The 21,661-nt window shown below is 39.3% G+C and overlaps 1 protein-coding gene and 1 non-coding gene across 2 annotated transcripts in view; one reads left to right on the top strand and one right to left on the bottom strand.

Annotated features, from left to right (window-relative positions):
* Window positions 1-21,661, top strand: part of DSCAM (DS cell adhesion molecule) — a 760,400-nt gene that overhangs the window by 299,027 nt on the left and 439,712 nt on the right. The gene's annotated exons all lie outside the window — the stretch shown is intronic.
* Window positions 8,938-9,072, bottom strand: LOC135276428 (small nucleolar RNA SNORA51). The gene has a single exon (XR_010343970.1). It is a non-coding gene; the product is annotated as a small nucleolar RNA SNORA51 (small nucleolar RNA).

The raw sequence follows: 21,661 nt of genomic DNA, 5'->3' as shown, positions 1-21,661 counted from the left end.
GATAGGAAATTCCAATAGAGAAGTAAAGTTACTTCTCCAAGGTCAACACAGTTAGTAAGTACAAAGCCTTCATCACCAGAGTTGTGGTGGAGAGCTCTTTGCACTATGTATAATCTAAACACAAAACCGACAATTTACTTTTCAGTGTACATTGTTCATTGAATGTCACTATGTTGTCAATTACTGACTTCCTACCACATGTGACAATTACAAGTGCTTCTGCCCTCTCTGCCCTGAGTACCAGGTTGCTCTCATCTCTGGGCACCAAGGTGGGGCAAGACAGAGTTGACAGAGTCGCGAATGGAAACAGGAAGATTTGGCATCTGAATCTCAAAAACTCTTGATTAAAACCTCTTTAGATACAGAGATTTGATAACTTCTTAAAGTGAAGTTTGTTTTGCTCATGGCAACCATACCTACCAGCTGATCAATTCTGTTTCCTTTTCAAGGAAAAATATGTGTCCTGCATCAGCCAGGATTCATGAACTAAAGGACTCACCAAGTAGAACTCTCTACTTTTAAAACTGAGGAACCAAAGCCAAAAAAGAGGATGTAACCTAGATTTAGTTATCATTACTTATTGTTTTAAAGGAGGGACAATCAAATTAATGAAGGCACTTAAAAATACGTTGCATTCTTATTAAATACATTTTGTAGGACTTATGCCTGATGATCATGAACATCAAATCTGACTTCCCTGTTGAGCAAAATGAGCTATAATCAAGTAGAATGAATTGCACTGCTATTATCCCTTCTTGTTGATTTGCATTAGCACATGGTAACTGAGCTGAAATGGGCTTTGTTTGCTTAGCTCTTCTCCTAAGGAGAACACCGTGCCATTTACTCTGAGTTTGTACTGGGTTTCTGTCTACTAACTGCTTATATTGACCTTACTTTAATAAAGAGTTCTATCTCATTCCTTAATACAGCACGTGCCAATGGGAAACACATACCATATGCTTAGCTTTGTTCTATAGCAGAGTTTCTTAACCTCAGCTCACTGGCATTTTGGGCAAGATAAGTCTTCTTCCCATGGAGGGAGGGGTGCGCTGTCCTGTGCATTTTTAAATATAGTTTTTGAAAGTTTTAATTGACATCCAATTATTATATATATTTATGGGGCACAATGTAGTGTTTTGAAATAAGTATACATTGTTTAATGATCCAATCAGGATAATTAGCATATCCATCACCTCAAATATTTATCATTTACTTGTGGGGAACATACAGAAGCCTCTGTGGCAGCTACTTTGAGATGTACGATGCCTTACTGTTGACTGTAGTTGCCATACTGTGCAACGGGACGCCAGCACTTCCTCCTTCCTCATCGTAAGTTTGTACCCATCGACCCTCCACTCCCCATCTCCCTATTCCTATAACTTACCTTGTTCTATTCCCTTCTTTTACAAGATTAACTTTAGATTTCATGTATGAAAACATGACATTTGAGGGGTTAATATTCATAGTACATAAGGAACTCAAATCAACAGCAAAACAAATAAAAAAAAAACTTTAAAAAAGACATACAAATGGACCGCAGGTATATGAAAACATTCTCAGCATCACTAATCATCAGAGAGATGCAAACCCAAACCACAACGAGGTATCACCTACTTCAATTAGAATGGCTATTATCAGAAAGACCTAAGATAATGAGTGTTGCTGAGGATGTGGAGAAAGGGAACCCTTACACACTGTGGGTGGGAATATAAATTAGTACAGCCGTTATGGAAAAAAGTGTAGAGGTTCCTCAAAAAACCAAAAGTGGACCTATCATTGATCCAGTACTTTCACTACTGAGTACGTGTGCAAAGGAGTTGCCCTGTGTGTTTTAAGGTATTTAGCAGTATCCCTGGCCTCTACCCACCAGATGTCAGTACCATCCACCCTCTCACTCCCAGTTATGACAACCAAGAATGTCTCCAGGTATTACCAAATGTCCCCACAAGGTCAAAAATGGCCCCAGTTGAGAACCACTGTTCTACATAGAGCAGGGATTCTTGAATTATTGTAAAACCACAGAAAGAGTGCTTTTAAGTTGTTTGAAATCTTATGTTATTAGAATCTATGACAGCCTTTTAAAATTTAGTGATACATAATATTTGTACATACTTATGGAGGGCATGTGATGTTTTTAAGCAAGGCAAACAAAGGCCATTTAGGCTCAGTTCTCATGTGCTAACTCAAATACGATTATCTGCAGTTCCTTATATACACACCATGTATCTTTTCATCCACTATCATGTTAGTGTTTGTGTTTTATTTCCTCCTCAAGAACCTATAAAATATTTAATGCATTTAAATGGTTGACAGCAATCTTTGATTTTGAAATACTTTCATGAAAAGGATATTTTCTGCTGATAATGGCATTGCATTTACTCCTGCTCCTCTTAATCGACTTGCTGTAATTATTATGGAGAATTATTTTCTCTTGAAGAAAGATGGTATTTAAAGTAAAGTAGAGCTACTGACCTCGGTGCCTCTAGAATGGGGGCAAGTAAGTGTACCACCAAATTCAACTGGAAGTTTGTAGTTTTATGGCTCTGAGAATTTATTCCAGGAGAAATTTATTCCACCATTGCAAGCTAATCTACTTCACATATAATTTATGGCAAATGAATAATGTCATTATGGAAACGTATTCATTTAGAGTAGTTAAATGCCTTCTAATAGATGCAAGATCTGAAATAATATAAATATATGCTTATATTAGGAGGCAGGGGCTACAAATTTTAAAGTCTAGAATGACACAAGAAGGAAGGTCATGTGTTTTATGATCTGATTTAAACTCCCTAGTGATTCAGGTCAACCTAGAACCAATAATCAACAGGGTATTTTATATGTATATAAAATATACATACATCTTGTATGTATATGTACAGATTAAGAGAGAGAGAGAGACTTACTTTAAGGAATTGGCCCACATAATTGTAAGGCTGGCCCATCCGTGATCTACAGGGCAGAGCAAGAGGCTGGAAGCTCAAGAAGGATTTCTATTTTTATATTACAGTCTTGAGTCAGAATTTCTCCTCTGGGTGTCTTAGTCTATTTGGGCTGTCCTAGCAAAAACTGTAAACCTGGTGACTTGTAAACAACAGAAATCTCTTTCTCACAGTACTAGAGTCTGAGAAGTCCAAGAACAAGGCACCAGCAGATCCAGTATCTGACGAGGACCCACTGCCCGGGTTCATAGACAGCGCCTTCTTGCTTTATCCTCAGATGACCAAAGAGGCAGGGGATCTGTCTCAGCTGTCTTTTAAGAGGGCACAATACCATTCATGAGGGCTCTCAAATCCCCACCTCCTAATACCATCACCTTGTGGGTAAGAATTTCAACACACAAATTTTGGGCAGATACAATCATTCAGACCATAGCACCAATATTTTTTTTTCATAAGGTTCTCAACTGACTGGATTAGATGTTAACTGTATCTACGATAACATCAACGTCGTAGATGTTAACCATATCTACAAAATACCTTCATAGCAATACCTCGATTAGGGTTTGAGGAAATAACTGGGTATTAAAGCCAAACTCACACATAACACTCACCATCATGTATTTACACGTACCTAGGAGAAGTCAAATAAAGGGCTATCTGGACTTTTTCTTAAATTACCAGATTCATAAATACAGTCACGTACCATATAATGACATTTCAGTCAACACTGGACTACATATATGGCAACAGTCATGTAAGATTACTATATTTTATTGAACCACTTTTATGCTTGGGTATGTTTAGATATGAAGTACTTAACATTGTGATCCAGTTGCCTACAATATTTATGCAGTAACATGCTGTGTGGTCTAGTAGCCTAGGAGCAGTAGGCTACACAACAAAGCCTAGGTGTGTAGTAGGTTATGCCATCAAGGTTTGTATAAGCACACTCTACGATGTTTGCACGATGATGAAATTGCCTAATGACATACTTATCAGAACATATCCCGTTGTTAAGCCATGCACAGTTGTATCCTATAATTCAACAAAGTAGAAGTTTAAGGTTTTAGGTGATCAGTATATGTATATAAAGGCAAACTGCACTGAAAATACGTGCAGATGGCCTGCCAGGGCCTTTGACGGACTGGCTGCCACATGTCAGCAGATGACTGGGCTTGTGCCTCACACAGCAAGACAGGACATATCTCAAACCTTCACGGTCTCTTGCAAATGGTCAGGACTCCAGGGTCTGTTAGAATGCACACACAGATTCCTATTGAATTGGAATATCAGCTCTTCACTCTGTGTTTAGGAATACACAGCATCGAGGTTCTGTGTACCCTCCTTGGTCCCCTGTGTCCCTGGACCCAAGGTGTGCCCATCCTCTGCATTAAGCACCCATGTTTTTGTGAACCAAGAGTCTGCAGAGGCCAGAAAAGCATGGGACCCAGAGGTTGGCACTTGGGCTGAAACTCACATGCAGAGCCATGCACAGGGCCAAACAGGTGATTAAAAATGAGAGCACTGGGCCAGACCCAGGCTGAACCCTGGAACAGGCAGAAGCAAATTTCCAGCAATGAGAGTTTGCCAGGGACAGAGAGCTGTCACTTTCCTCCTGCCACCTCAAGAGTCAAGCCCAGGGAGAGCTAAGATCTCAATGCCCACAGCAGCACTCCAGAACTACATCCCAAAGAGGGGTGCAGAGAGGAAGCACTTTGCTTTTCATAGGTCCTGTTTGTGTGTTCTTATTACATTCACTGTCCTGTTTTCATGATTTTATTGCAGTTCCAGGTAGAATGGGCTAATGCATATTAAGACCAAAAACAGAATGTTAAATGGCATCATAGAAATATGACAATAGGAGAGCTTAGATGTTATCTGAATCAACTTTGTGTGAAAACTGAGAAAATGAGACCCTAACAGTGTTACATGGCAGCCTCCAAAGGCAAGCTTTGGGTTTCAGAAGAAAATTGTGTGTGTGTGTGTGTGTGTGTGTGTGTGTGTGTGTCTACAGAGAGAGTATATAAGGTGAATATGTACATTTGCATTTATATATAAACATATAAATACATATATAGAAATATATAAGGTATATATATACACACCTATAAAGTGTATGTGTGTGTATATGTGTGTGCATATGTATGTATATACATATATATGTATATATATGTACATTCGTATTTATATGTAAATATATAAGGTACATATATACACACATAAGATGTATGGTGTATATATGTGTGTGCGTGTTTATGTAAATACGTATATATACACACACAGAGTAAGGTGTATATATACATATGTGAATAAGGCATATATGTGTATGTGTATATATAATATATGTATATATTCAGAGAGAGCATATAAGGTGAATATATATGTATATATATAAACATAAGGTATATATGTGTGTGTATATTTATATATAAGGAGTGTGTGTGTATCTGGATTTGTTACTGTCTGAAGGTAAAACAAGATCTGGATTTGAAACACAATAGTGTATATGAACATTAGCAGAAAAAGCCTACTGAATTTCTCCCACACCGGGGCACTACAGAGTCCTTCCCTTCTGGAATGTTCTCCCTGGCACTTGTGCTTCTTTCCTTTCTGACCTCTGCCTAGTCGCAGATAGAGATAGATTTTGACAGAACTGGAAGAGTTGTTCTATTTCCATGGCAACGTCAATTCACATTCTGCAGGTACGCTGGCTGCCACTGCCTAAATGAAGGCTCCTGAAGGCTCTGTGTGTTGCTGTGCCTGGCCAAAAATAACTTGGCATGCCACCGTTCCTCACAGCCCCATGGAGAGAGGCATTAAACTGACTGGATGCCAACTGTCAACTCTGTTCCCGTCTTCCTGCTAAAGAGGAAGAAACAGGAACTGCCAATGTTTGGGGGAGGGAGACCAGCGAGGCGGCCACATTGTTTCCATGGTCTGAGAAATACCGCCTTTCCTCTGTTGAGTGGAACATGAAATACATTCTAACTTGTTCACCCCAGGGGCACCCGATAATTTGTATTTCAGCAGAAGTATTATAATTACATAGTTTAGAGTTAGAATTAATTAGCATTTGGGGAAGTAGTGATAAAACCAAGCAGTTATTAAAAAATTAATTTTAATAGAGGTCAGTTTGGAGAGAGTACTTGGTTTTCTTTTGAAAGACTTGTGTGTGTGTATGGTGGGGGAGATAAAAGAATACAATTATTAAATGATCCTTTAATCAACTAAAATGTGAACCACCTTATCATTAGATGCTACCACTGAATGCTAAAATCCAAATCAGTGGCACAGATGCAGAGGATATTTCAAAAGAAGTCAAGAGTTAGGTGAATCTTTGAGGGTTATCTATGAAGAAGAGCCTTTAAAAAGTATATCATGTTCCTAAAACCATGGGTCATAGCAACCTTCTTGATATTAAATATCATCAAGAATGGTTTTATATATTATACTAGATACATGAGATACTTTTTAATAATTAAATATTGCTTGAAGAATAATTTTTGAAATCAGGAAACACTGCCTATGAGCGTGGTGAGTGTCAAGCTCTCCTGGGAGGGCTCGCGCACCTGGGAATAAAGTCGAATCTTTGCCCTCATGAAGCTTTTACTTTGTTTTGAGTGAGGAGTTAGAAAAGACTGTTTGTAATTTTAAAAAGTATTTTCACCTTCAATTGGAGTTATACAACACTCCTCTAAGTTCTTAAAATGAAAGACTGTCAAAGTTAAATTTTAATTTTTTTCTGAAACTGATCATGGTTCTCTAGTTATACAAGAGACTGTCATGTTCTCAGAAAGTAATGTTGAAACATTTGGGGAGAAAGAGACATCGAGTATGCAACATACTCTCCAGTTGTTCAGCAACAACGATAACTGTTTTCATTAGAGTGAGAAAAAGGGAAAGCAATGGAGAAAATGAGGTAACTAGTTACCAAGTGGTGAGTGGAAGTGGAAGGTCGGCTGCAGGTTATTGTACTATTCTTGTAACTGTTCCTTGGTTTGTTTATGTTTATCTCAAAACAAGTTAAAGTAGTCTATAGCTTTAGGCGAAAACTCTTTTTTTAAGAAAAAGGGGCAGTGTGAATACTTATTTTTACTTTTTCTTAAAGATATGAATTCCCGGTCTTTTTGAAAATCTAGAACATCAACACTTATAAGTTTATACTTCTTTAGTTTCCAGATTATAGTAGAAAGTATCCTAGTACTTTTTTGAAACAAGAAGTAGCCTTCACCGACGTACAAATATTTTTAAGCAGTGCTATCTTCTAAGCAATATTTTCTTAACTTTGCTTCTAAAAATCTGAAAAATGTCCTTTTGTCAAAGTCTATAGACTGCATTAGTTAAATTTTTCCTTTTCCTTTGAAGACAACAGCCTTGCTGCAGTTTGGGGACAGAATGATCAGCTGACCCACTCCACATCAAAGTTGTTCCCTTTTAAGAGCTCATTGGAGAAGAATATGTGGGATTTGATAAGCTCTGCTGATAGTTTAATAATTATGAATATTTAACACACATTATACATTTACCCCACATTTACTAGTACAAGAGCAAAAATAAGGAATGAAAGGAAATTGTTCTGCAGAGTCCATTGGTGTATACCATTATCATAACCCATAAAGAAAAAAAAATATTTCATAAAGGAGCATTAGTTTTTTCATCTTATTGACACCATTAGATGCTACTGCAGAACATCAGAATATGCAGTGGTGCCACCTGAGTTGTCTGTCTGCCGTTTATGGGAATCTCTCTCCATTTTATGCAGTATCAAAAAGGAAAACAAAGAATCAAAAATGCCAGGGTTTATTTTAAATTAGGAGATACGCTCTGATTTTCTGGTGTGTTAAGTTGAAGCCTGGAGCATTTTTCTTGTTAATCCACTGTGAGTTTCTAACAATGAGCCCTGTTTTAAGAGGAAAAAGGGTGCTGTAGTCCAATTAGTAAGACGGCCTTGTTCATTTTCCTCGGGCTGATGAAGCATTGCATGGCTCCCTGGCTCAGCAAAAACAGGGTGGGAAAAAGCTGATCCAGGAATGGTAAATTGAGCATGCAGGGCTCTGCAACCACTTTCCTGTATTTCTTTGGGGACAAGAAGTAGGGTTCCCCATACTTGTCCAGTTTTCTTTGCACTTGCCACTCTTTCTCTTGAATTATTTTGGGAGGCTACTTTCATTTTGGCACATTTTTGAAGAAAAATGTGTGCCTCCAAGTTCATACCCAGGTCGTCTGTCCTTGATTACACAAATGGCCTTGGAGTTTTCTTATGAATTCTGTATGCAGTCTCTCACTGCATGGCTTACCTAGCAGTTTTGAGAGCAAAGCCTTGAAAATGAATGAAGTGCCTTTGTATTTTCTGTTCCAATCTGTGATCTGGCGCGTGGAGGCTGTTTTGATTATTCTTGACTGCACTTACATTTTGTTGTTGCTGTTACAGTTTCTTATTTTTAAATTCTATCTCTGATAGGTTATTTTTCTTTTATTCTGTGCATCTGTTCAACACCCATATTGACATATTTCGGATATTTGTCCTCCAAATCTCATGTTGAAATTTGGCCCCTAATGTTAAAGGTGGGACCTAGTGGAAGGTGTTTGGGTCATGGGGACAGATCCCTCATGAATAGCTTGGTGCTGTCTCTGTGATAATGAGTGAGTTCTTCTTCTATTAGTTTATGCAAGAGCTGGCTGTTTAAGACAGCCTGCCACTTTCCCCCAGTCACTCTCGATCCTTCTCTCATCAGATGACTCACCTGCTCCCCCTTCACCTTCCACCAAGATTCCAAGCTCCCTGAGGCCCTCGCCAGAAGCCAGTGTTGGCACCATGCTTCTTGTACAAACTGCAGAACCAAAAGCCAAATTCATCTTTTCTTTATAAATTGCCCAGCCTCATGTCTTCCCTTATAGCAGCACAAAACAGACTAAGACATATATGTGTAGTTTTGTTCTTAGATCTTTTTGTTGTTGGTCTCAAGAGAGACTTTCCTTTCTTTTTTTCTTTTCTCAATGTCTCCTCGTTTACAATACAGATCAGGCACAGGACCTGGGCCGAGGTATGTACGGGGTAGGTAGGTTAATTTCTCTCCTCTTTCTATGCAGTCAGTGTAAGAACACAGCCTGTGGTAAGCACCAGGAGGCCTGGATTTTGTTCTCTAAACCACTGTGGTTTCTGCCTGCTGATGAAAACACTTTGCACTTATTTTTGGGTGGTAATTACTTTCCTATCTTAACATAAGATACTCAAAGCACCCAGATTTGTGTCCAGGGCAAATGACCACATGTGACCTGAGGGGAGAGCCATCCTTGTCTCCTGCTTTGGTCCGTGTCATGTGTTCTAAATTGTGCTTCTCCGCACAGGATGAAATTCAGTAGTATTCCCAGCAGAGAGAAGACAAAAGGGGAAGGCGAGCTGAGTTCCTAGGTAACAGCAAAGGACAGAAGGATTCCTGGAAGACAAACAGCAGGAATGAGAAGGAAAATGGAAGGGATCCTCAGAAAAAGGCAGAAAATTGGAGCCCCAAGAATGCACCCATCAAGCCTTGTTACAAACAGTGGAGGGAAGTGGCAAGCATTGAAGCTGAGAATTTTCCATGGTCCCTTCCCTTCCCTACAGTTCTGGGAGTGGCCACTAAGGATGCAGTTGTGCTGTTAATGGGTCTAAGAAGAGGCCTTGCCTAGGTGACAACAGGGAGATTAGAGCACCGTTACTTTTATGGCATACAGTAGTATAAATTCACTACGATAACTTCACTGAGCAAAGGTACAAATCAGCATAAGGACGACGATTTCTATTTATTGACTAATCAAATAGTCAGAAATCAATACTTTCCTAAGAATATTCTGACCTCTACTGGCCCTTGGCAATAGATGGAGACAGAAGAAATGTGAAGATGGCCTCCCCCTCCTTCTCCTCTCCCACTTCTCCTACAGGCTTTGAGGATCACTAAGTTTCACTCCTTCATTAACACATCTCTGACATTTTAGAGTCCAGAACATCACAAGATACCCATAATTTCTAGCTGGGCGTGGTGGCTCATGCCTGTAATCCCAGCAGTTTGGGAGGCCAAGGCGGACAGATCACCTGAGGTCAGGAGTTTGAGGTCAGCCTTCCAACCTGGAGAAACTCCATCTCTACTAAAAACACAAAAATTAGCCAGGCGTGGTGGTGGGCTCCTGTGATCCCAGCTACTCAGGAGGCTGAGGCAGGAGAATCACTTGAACCTAAAAGGTGGAGGTTGCAGTGAGCCGAGATGGCACCACTGCACTTCTTCCTGGGTAAAACTCCATCTCAAAAAAGAAAAAAAGCTACTCATAATTTTCAATGATGTGAAATAATGGAGATAAGATTTAGCAGGAGAACAACAAACCTACCTGTCTCCTTGCTATTGTATCCCCAGTGTGCGGTGGCGTGACTTCCCAGAGGAGGTGTGAAGTCAGTGTTTGTGGAGTAACAGATATGAAAGAAAATAGACTCAGTTACTTTTGTGAGTAAGAAAGAACAGGGTTCACTCAGGATATAATGGACAAGGGAATTTCTTCTTATGTGTAATCACTGAATCATGTATAATTGGAAGGGGAAGATCACTGCTATGTCAATTTCCCCCTGCAAACACACAAACTCTTCTTGCAAAACCGTGTAACCTATCTCCCCTACCTTCTCACTAGAGAAAGCTTTTTGCATGCGAGTGTTTTCCTCAGAAGCAAAACCTCAAATCGGATACTTTTTGCAGGTTGCTGAAAGAGTGATTTATGTATAGGCAGAGGTGCAAAGGGATTATTTTATTGGACATGAAGGATTCTAATTTTATTCTATAAAGAATTGTAAAATTTGTAGACTCATGTGATATTAGAACCCAAAACAACATTAGTGATTCTAGTCTCATCTTTTCCGTGTTTTTAGTTGAGGAAACCTTTACTTTGGAGAAATGGTGGTTACTCAACCACAATCAAATTCATTTTGAATATTTTTGTCATTGAGTAACACACATTAAATTTATAACTTTTTTTTCAATAGGAGCTGTGATATTGTTACTCTAATCAAGAAATTAGTGCAATAACTTACATTAAGCTGAATGTCTTATATTTTAAATTTTATCTATATGTGAATATATTTTTAATGTAACTTTTTTTTATCAGCCCTGTTAACTTGAGGGCTGTGGGAAAATTCCTATTTCTTTATCTATAAAATAATGACAGTATCATATCTGTTCTGCTCTCCTCTTTCTTCAAGAGTATCTGAGAAAATGTGAAAGCACTTTATGAACTATAAAGCAATATACCATGAATACCATGAAGAGAATTAAACAAATGATTGTAATGTTGTTATTCTCCCAAATAAATCCAGCCTTAACTATTAACACATATGTGAACAATCCAAAAACAAGTCTGATACATTTTTAAAGGTCAAGAATTTTATGGAATTTTTAAACTATAAAACAAACATGACATGATTTTCTCAAACATAAATTTCTTGCTTTTATCCTTATATATAAATAAGCACAATAATGATAACCTATGGGCCAGCTCTGGCAGACTTCCAAATTAACCCATCTGGCAGAGGTCTTGTGTTTCATGACAACATCCAGTCCCTGGGTAGAGTCTTATCAGGAGTTCCTCAAATTGTTGACATATTGCTTAATATGTAACTTACAGGCTCTGAAAAGGATGCTGATTTGTTTCAGAATCAGGAAGTCTGCCTAATTGTCTAACACACAGACACTTTAACCTGTATGTTGCAATCTGTAGGCAATGATTATAACTTCTGTAATGTACCCTCCAATGAAAAAGGGCAGCTCTGGTGTGAGGAGTCCCCTTCCTTCTAAACTTTCTTATAAAGGCCTTCCAATTAGTAGCTGACGATGGAACACACCCAACTTTTGTTGACTTCGTGGGTCAATCCTCACATTTAGTTTCCAAAAAACATTTGTCAGTCGTCACATTTGATTTCCGATAAATGTTTATCAAACCTCAACAGTCTTAATTTTGGTCAACAATACTAACATTTTTAGCAACTTGTTATTTAAAAATTGATATATATTCCTAAAGGAGGACTTATTACAAGGTAACAACCAGTCATACCTAAAATACCACTAGAATATTCCTTATAAAAATACTATCTCTGTTGAATTAATTCTCCGTTCAATTTGACAGTCTTCTTTGGGAAGCATAGCCTATATAAAGTTTATTTCTATATTGGACCTGGCTATACTCATTAGTGATTTCATAGTGCTTTCTTTGCTATTTATTTTAGAGTGCTTTAAGGTGGGAATTTTAGATTCTTTTAGAGAAAAATTGAGGTATTTCTTATAAAGTCTGCTTTCTGTTCTAGCTTTGTTTGGCTTCAGAATGCATGTATAAAATTTTTATAACTTCACAGAGTATGATGGCATTGTGCTTGGGACTCATTCCTGTTTTTTAATGTGATTCCACATGAGTTCTTTCGTAGATATTGTACGACATTTTGCTAGCTAGTGGCCACTGTGTGTGAAATGCTGCTTATCGACTGAGCCCATGTCTGTGTCTGGTTTTCCTCCTCATTCTGAACCCACTGCTTATTGGCATTTACCGTTGGGGTGAATGTACACAGGCCTTTTGGGAAACCAGGCTCAGGCCCCAGGCACTGAGTGAAAGGAACAAAGGGGAGATGCCATCCTCTCACCCACCTACCCCCAGTGAAAAATAGAAAACCAAATCTCCTTAGGCTGCTTGTCAAGGGTCTACCAGTTATTCCTTCAGAGTAAAAGAGAAGAGTCTTCTTCCAAGACCCTTTGCTAATCAATATATGACTGGGAAAGGGTAGAGGGGTTTGACATCTTGGGTTTTAGGGTTCACTGCCAGGACTCCTTTTGAATTCTACTCTGCGTTTTATTTTCTTGGAATCTATGGCTGCCAATGACTGTGCTTCTGGAAACTGAGGGCCTGATGAAAGTTCTCTCTTTTCCTATGTAACAAGTGACATTCAGGACTGACATCAACTTCCAAAAATATGCAGAATTTTAGAGAAAAATAAATAACTCTTCAATGAGGACAAGTTGCAATCTTATGCAAAGACGAAGTAACGACGACTTTGTGTTTTAGGTATTAGAGAGCTCACCCGTGTTCAGGCCATTTTACCACATTTTAAATTTTTTAATTTACCATAGAAATGTAGCGTTTTGCCATTATTCTTTCTATCAAAATGTTGTTTTTCTGGCTGGACACAATGGCTCATGCATGTAATGCCAGAATTCTGGGAGGCTGAGGCAGGAGGATTACCTGAGGCCAGAAGTTTGAGATCAACATGGGCAACATAAAGAGACTTTGTCTCTACAAAAAAGCTAAAAAAAGAAAAAAATTAGCCAGTTGTGGTGGTTTGTACCTGTGGTCTGAGCCACTCATGAGGCTGCGGCACGTGGTTCCCTTGAGCCCAGGAGTTTGAGGCTACTGTGAGCTATGACTGCACCACTGCATTCTAGTCTGGTTGACATGGCAAGACTCTGTCTTTGAATAATAATAATAATGATAATGACAACAATAATAATTTTAAAATGTTGTTTTTCTGCATGTTTAAATGCCAAACTACTTAGTTAACTTTTTAATTTCATTTAAATTAACCTATGCTTGGGATCTTTTTACCATTGCCAATTTGCATTTGAAATACATAATTGAGTTATTCTAATAATCCAAAACAGACTTTTGAGATCTTTTACCTTCTCTTTTTGATTTATAAATAGCATATTAATTCCCGTGTAAAGTGCGGATGCAGTATGGCTGTCAGCATGTTCCATTTTAGCAATTTCATTATTGATTTATTTCTTTTCTAAAAGTTACAAAAGCAATGGTTATTTGCTTTCACAAATAGAAGTGACTCAGACTGGTAAATACTCATAGTTCATGGTTTCTTCCCTGCCTGACAGTGTGAGTCAGAAATTAAATAAATCAATGATGACATTCCTAGAATTGAATCTGCTGGGACCTCCACTGCATCCACACTCTATACCCTCTCTACAACCAGATTAAGCAGACTCTCTCCATGTAGGGTCGTTCTACTTTAGGAAAATAGAAGTGACTCAACTCTATCCATTTTTCCACAGGTACATTTAGCAAATACCAGTGATTTTGGTTACAAAGGTCCAGGGATTGGTGCTCTTGGAGAGCAGTTCAGGAAAAGGGCCTGTGTGCAGGAGTGGAGGGGCAACAGAGAAAACTGTTCTGTAATAGTCCGTCCGGAGGGTAGTTCCAACAGTCTCCTGTGAATGCAAGTTATTTTTATTTATTCATTTTTATTTGAGTTCTTGCTCTGCTCTGTCACCCAGGCTATAGTGCAGTGGCACCATCACTGCAGCCTCCACCTTCCAGGCTCAAGAGATCCTCCTGCCCAGTCTCCTGAGTAGCTGGGACTACAGGTGCACAACACCATGCCCAGCTAACTTGTATTTTCTGTAGAGAGGAGGTTTCACAATGTTGCCCAGGCTGGTCTCAAACTGCTGAGCTCAAGTGATCTGCCCCACTCAGTCTTCCAAAGTGCTGAGATTACAGGGTGAGTCACCACATCCAGCTGTAAATGCAAGTTATATTCACAAATGTAAGACGGACATTAAAGTAGGTAATTTGCCTGCTATAGAAATACAGCAGTGTATATGTAAAGATGTGAATGCTGTTTTTTACTCATAAGACAAATGGAAGAACTATATACTTTAATGATGCATAGGACTATTTTCTGAAATCTGCTACTGATGTTGAATAGTCGAGGCTGTTATTTTAACATAGGAAGTCAGTCTATTTCCAATCAAAGTGTAACTTCTCTGATAATATGTTTTGGATTTGTGATTAATGTTTCAGTAATAATAGGGCAAAATACTTTTTCCTCTTTTGATTACTACTAGACTAATATTTTTTATATTATATTTAGAGTTGATATTTTGGTAACACAACAAGACAAAATATATCTTTTTCCCTTTATAACAACCAATCTGATATTTCCCATGTAACAGTTTTAAAAACGCTTCTCTCTGGATATACCGAGTAATTCCTGAATTCTCCTACCGTAACTTAACCACTGTTACTAGCTCTTTGCTTTAAATAATCTTGACACATAGTTCTCATTCTAGATCCACGTTTTCTTTGGCCATTTATACAAACTTAACGGCGTGGTGTCATGAACGTGAAAGAGCTGCTAACTCTCCTGAATCTGCTGTCATTGGTTATCAAATGCCATTTAAGCACTTTATATTTGAATGAAGCCGATTTTGTTTGAGCCACTTGCTTTATCCAATGAAGCAAGAAGGAGCAAATGAGTGGTAAAAATAAACTTGGCTTGTTTTATTTTTCCTCCGTGAAGTCGGTAGGGCTGGGGCTCCCATTGGTATTTTTCATGTTTATCACAGATGTCCCAGTCAGTAGCAGGTTCTGAGAAATGGCATCTAACCATCAAATTGGAGATTTTATTTGCTAGAATATTCACTCTATATTGCTTATCTCAAAATCAGCTGGGATGAGTGTCGTTACCATCCCCTCACCATGAGTTTGAGATCAGTTGGTAGCTAAGCCTTGCCAATGCTCATTTGTCTTTGAAATTAACAAAGTAGCTTATAAAATGTGTTACATATTTTTGAAATGCAAGCATGAAGTGCATTAGTAACAAAGCTCCTTCAGTAAATCTTTAAGAATCTGGAAAAACGCACAAGTCTGTTCAACAGTATTAGATCCATGTTTCGCTTTGCAGCAGTGACTTTATATCTTGTTTTTTTGTGAATGTGTGGTTCTTTGCATTGCTTCAAACATCTTCTTGAATGAAAATGAGTCAGATAGAGCTACTTTGCTCCTCTCCTGTAGACACACACTTTGATTAATAGAGTTGTTGGTGAAGTGTTAAAAGTCAAGAATGTTGTTATCACCACACGCAGAGGGACTGGATATGGGGAGTGTAGAGGGATTTTAAATGAGAAGCTCTGCATATCACAATCATAGAGCAACTCCCCGAGTGATTTTACATGATGAGCCAAGCTTCCCCAAAGAGCAATTTAATTGGCATATTTGAAGCTAGAAGTTTCTGACAGCTACCCCATACCTTAGCAACAGCTTGTTCTCTTAGTAAGAGTCCCTGTAAACAGGTGGGAAAATTAAGGCACTCTGAATATTTATCAAGTGTACAGTATTCATTATAGTATTTCCTTTTAGAAGTATTCTCTGAAATTCCATAAGGCAGTTTAAGCAAGCCAGCAGCTGTTGTAAAGAGACCGAGAAAGCTCTGACTAATAGACTTCTTCTTAAAATTTACCAGACTTTTTTTTGAATGCTATGAATAAATCATAAGACTTTCACTAGACTTTCCTATTCTTATCAAAAAGCAAATAAACTGGCTAAAAATAACTGGAAGAAATCTTTTAGCATGTAAGAGAATACTCATCTACATGGAATAGCTCTATCCTGTTCTCCTTTGTAAAACTGCAAAAAAAAAAAAAATGTCATTTTCAACTGTGCTGAATCTCTGGCAGTTTTTGAACCCAGCTGCCTATCATGGTTTGGATTTCTCTGTCCTGTGTGAGTGATGGTAGGCTAAATCCACTTCCATTTGTTTTTCTAGCTCATTCTTCTCAAAGTTGTCTCAAGGCTTTCCTATTATTTCCAATTACCTGTGAAATGGACAACCAGGAGGTGGGACACAGTACCACAAGACCAAGTCATTAATAGGATCTTACCTTCCACCTAGTGGGGACCTCTGTCTTCCTTTGAATTTTCTGAGTAACATAGCACCAGAGAACCATACAAACAGCCCTGATTCTAGTCTCAGAGGCAGGAATAACAGTTGGTATGATAGTCAACTTTCACTGTGTCTTATCTGTATCCGATACAAATAAGGGAATAAATACAAATAATAAGATTTTTTTTTCTGATAATAAAATAATGCATGTTTCCACTGGATAGTTTTAAAACTACAAATAGTCACTAAGAAAAAAATAAAATCCTCTTATGGTTTCACCCCCGGAGATAGATAATCAGGGTCTCCATATTGAACAGTTAAAGGGGGTTTACAGGCTCAATTGGAACACAGTGTGGATGGTGGCCCCAGGAGTCAAACAGCTCAGTTCTTAAACATCTGTTAACATCTTGTGTCGTGCGTTGAGTCTTTCACATAGCCTATGTAGTTTTTTGTTGTTGTTCTTTTTTTATTTTGCTTTCTAAAATTAGTTTCATGCCATGCTGATGATTTAAAGCTTGTTTTATCCTGTATATCTGAATGTAATGCCTACTAACCACAATGCTCCACGAGAATTCTGTTCTCAGTGAAAGGTGGACTGCTCTTCCGAGGAAGGGCTGAGGCAGGAAGAAGTGCTCAGACTTAGAGAAGGAGTGGAGAACAGGGAAGGTGGGGCCCGCTCTGCGCCCCCGTGGCCATCACTATTGTTATGACAGGATTCTTGATGCCCACATGGCTGAAGACTCAGCCAACATCCCTTGTACAGACTTGGTGTTATTGAGTGATAAACAAATCCTCTTCCTCCCCTCTCCTCACCCTCCCTCTCCTTCCTCTTTTCTCCTCCCCTCTTCTTTCCTCTTCTCTTTTCTTTCCTTTCCTTCATTGTTCTAAGCCTCAGACTGTTCATTTCTAGAGCTGGCCAGATAGAACACTAAGTCACAGTGCGATATTGTGTCCCATGGGTTTGTTCTACCTGAAATGTTTATGAGCCACTGCTGGGGAGCTCTGGTGCTCTTTTGAAATATCCAATAGTGCCTTCCCTTTGAAAGCCTGGAACAGAGGTTCCACTAGTCAGTGAACCAGCAGCAATGATAAACTACAATGATAACCCATGACCATCAATCCACAATGACAGGAAATCAATGCTCAATTCAGAACTGAATTTTACCACGTCAAATACGGTTCCAAGTTGCACAATGAAGGTACTACTATCCAACTAAAACTAAAACCAAAATCAAATCCAACAAATAAATGAAAATCAAAGCCAGATCTTAATCTTTGTGGTTTGAGAAATCCGGAGAAAATAGGACCCTGGGTAAGCCCCTCAGTGAAAGAGACTCATGTCAATGACTTAAAGATTTGTGTTCCAGATCTTCAGTGTACTTTCGTTTGAGAGTTCTTGTAGCTAACTGAGGTAGGTAACACACTGAAAGTCAGCAGACGTGCAGAGTGAAGTCGGTTTGATAGCTCCTTGAGAGCACTGGCATCTGCTCACTTGCTCATTCTAGCCACAACAGTCGGTGGGAGAAACACGTGCTAGTCTTATTGTAAGTGCATGTTAATAACATTTTCTCTGATAATGCAGGAAAGCTGAAGACAGAAGTGACTAGAGTTTATTTTTCAAAGATAACTTTTCTAGTCTGGTCAGATGCATCCGTAAGAGAGGAGATAAACGGTGTAGGCTGATACTAATCCAGTACTGATTTCCTCTTGGTCAAGCATATTAGGCGGTGAGAGAATGCAGGGCAACGCTGGAAGACTTGAAATATGGGAGCCTCAGCTCCGAGGTGGGTGGAGTGCTCTTTGAATTTAACTCTGCGACCCATCAGCAGTGTGGCCTTTGGCAAATCACTCTCTGAAACATGGTTTCTTCTTCCGTAAAAATAGCATAAAAGATCTTCCTGTTGTGTAACGTTGTTGGGAAGTAGGACTTAAAGAGAATATTTGCAAGTGACTTTGTGGCAGATGTTTCCTAAAGGAATGCTCTGGTTCTGGTTGTCAGCATCACTGTCGCAAATCAGAGGTTCTTAACCTGCTGTGTGCCTTTGAGGTCTTTGGCGAACTCATGGAGCCCATGGAACTGTCCTCAGGATAGTTTTTTGTTAAATGAAAAAAATTATAAATGACATTAAAAAGGAAATCATTTAGCAAATTATTATTAACATATATGTTAGGCAGAATTATGACTCCTAATAAATGCCCATGTCCTGGTTGCCTAGTCACAGAACTACCAGAAGCTGGGAGAAAAGTTTGGGTTAGATCTTTCTCTAGCATCTATAAAGAAAGCAAGTCCTGGCAGATGCCTTGGTCTCAGAATCCTAGCCCCAGACCTGTTGTTCAAACCACCGTTTCCAGTGTCTTGTTATGGCATCCCTGGTAACTAATGCCACCCTTTCACATGCTCCAACCAATTCACCCCCAGGCACTTATCCAGTTCAGACACTGGGCATGTTATCTTATGTAAAGCATGTGAGACATGGCTGCCTGGTTCTACAGATCATTCTAACATCTTTATGAGTCATTTAACTTGTCTGGGCCCTAAGCTTTATTCACCTGCTAATTGAAGAGATGGAGTTTTTCTCAAATCTTTTCATTTATCTGCCCCTAAGCAGAACATAACATAAAACCCTAGAGGGTTTGGGATTTGCCTAACATGACCCATTGCCAGTTTAAACTATCTCTTAAACTTGTGTTGTCTTGAAAAGTCACGTGGATATTTTATCCTTTGACACATTATGTATGTTTAGTTTAATATGAAATAATATTTTAAATGGCCCATTGTTACATGATCTTGAAGTGTTCGTAATATGAACTATATTTACCGGATGAATTCTTAGTCTCTGACACATCATCCCACACCCCAAATACTTGGAACCCGTTTGGGTTCCTGCCAACCTTGTGGTTCCTGCTAGCCCTAACACTGCCCATTCCTAGGACTGCTTGTAGGTAGGTTATATCACAAAGACCACACTGCGTCTCAGTGCACGAGTTCCCCGGAAAACATTGTCCTTGTGGATACCGCAGTGTCCACTTCTGGAATGAGTTAGCATAACATTAAAATACACATGGAAAGAGTTTTGCTGGACTGTATGGAAAATAGAATGTGTCATGAGGGGTACATGTGTCTGTGGGGCATGTCCCAAGCAGGACACTTTGATCTTGGAAAATGTACTTAAGGTATTCTTTCATTTTGTGTAAAAGAACTGATGGCAGTAGGAAAAATGACTTAGATTCTGGATCCTGTGCCACTGCCTTCCCCACTGGAGTAATTCATGATCAAATCACTTAAAACCAGGGACATCATGCACAGCCTCCCAATAGCTGGGAGGAAACAGCTGTCCCTGGAGTTGGGCAGTGCCCTCAGCTTTGCCTAAATCCCTATCAACCCGAGAAGTTTCCTCATCTGTAAAACTGGGAAAATGATCTGTCATAGGTCTACTGTGAAGACTAAATAATATGTAGCAAATATTTCTTATAAATTATAAAATGCCGCAGGGGCATTAGAAATTATTATTTGGTACACTTCTAAGTAGGTCCAAAAGGCGTTGATGGAGCCACTGATGGGACTGATCTACCTTGTGCTTGAGGCCAGTTTGTGTGTGTGTGTGTGTGTTTGTGTGCGTGTGTGCGTGTGTGTGTGTGTTTTACAAGGTCTTGCTCTGCAGCCCAGGCTAGAGTGCAGTGGCATGATCATAGCTTACTCCAGCTTCTGCCTCCCAGGCTTAAGCCTCCCAAGCTCAAGCCATCTTCCTACCTCAGCCTCCTGAGTAGCTGAGACTACAGATACACACCAACCATGCCTGGCTAATTTTTCTGTTTTTTGTAGAGCCAGGATCTCACTATGTTGCCCAGGCTAGTCTTGAACTCCTGGGTTCATGTGATCCTCCTGCCTTGGCCTCCAAAAGTTCTGACATTACAGACACGAGCCACCGCATCCAGCTCAGTTTGGTTTATGATGAACATAAACTATGAGGATGAGACATTGAGAACAAGATACTAAAGGCTTCAATTAATGCAAACATTTTTGTAAAAATAAGAGTAGAAACCATATGACAAGACTGTGGAAGTAGAGTAGCAGGTAGATAAAAGGGTCAACAGATGTCAAATACCCTTTTCAGTGTAGGGAGCAAAGACTAATCGATCGCTTTCAAAAATGCAGTGAGTTTGAATTGTTGGAGAACCAGCAAGACCTCGGTAAAACTCCAAAGGCGCATTATATATTAAGGGTGAAATCAAATGAGCAAAAAGATTGGATGGACTGGCTCCCATCAATGTGGCAGGATACTAGAATTGGATGGTGACGGCACCCAGCTTCAACACAAGTAGATTTTAGCTGTTTTTATTTTTTAAGGAAGGAAAGGAAAGGTCTAGTTTTCTCAATAATATGGAAGTGAACTCCTCAAGTACTAGCCATTTGCAAACCTGGCTGGTGAATACACCATATATATCTGTAGAATAAATCCATAGTGTGACATCACAGGAGGATGAATACACTTATTTTTGGGGCGTCTACTACCCCACATAGCTGGGGACTGTACTGTAAGCACTAGCTATACAACAATAGGCAAAAACCAAAAAGACAAAAGTCGCTGTTCTCATGAAACTTACATTCTATAGCAAGGAAGACAAACAAATAGCTCTGTATTCAAGAGGCAATGATCAATGCCCAGAAGGAAATAAAGCAGGTTAAAGGTCAGAGGATGATGAGGGTGGTGCCAGGTATAGAAGACCGTAGGCTACAAGGGAGTGAGTGGCTAAGGCTGGTGGAAATGGGAGAGAGAAGGAAGAGTTGGTACACAAGCTCTGCCATGGTTCAGTGCTTAGAAAAATTGGGACCAGTGAGAAGGTCAGGGTTGCTGGAAGAAAGCAGATAAGAAGGGGAGGAGAGGAAAGATCTGAGACACCAGGCCATGAAAAGTCCTGTGAGGATTCTGGGCTTTCTTTTGAGTGAGATAGGAATCAATTGAGGCGCTGCAAGAAAGTAAACAGGGAGAAGCAGCGAGCATCTCTGCATCTGTACATCCTCCCAGCTCCTCTCTGCTCCACCCAG

Source organism: Aotus nancymaae, unplaced genomic scaffold (genome assembly GCF_030222135.1).
Source record: "Aotus nancymaae isolate 86718 unplaced genomic scaffold, 86718_ANA_hifiasm-v0.15.2.pri h1tg000022l_1, whole genome shotgun sequence".
Lineage (NCBI taxonomy): Eukaryota > Metazoa > Chordata > Mammalia > Primates > Aotidae > Aotus > Aotus nancymaae.
Note: the sequence above shows the minus strand (reverse complement) of the source record. Positions and strands in the feature narration are given on the sequence as shown.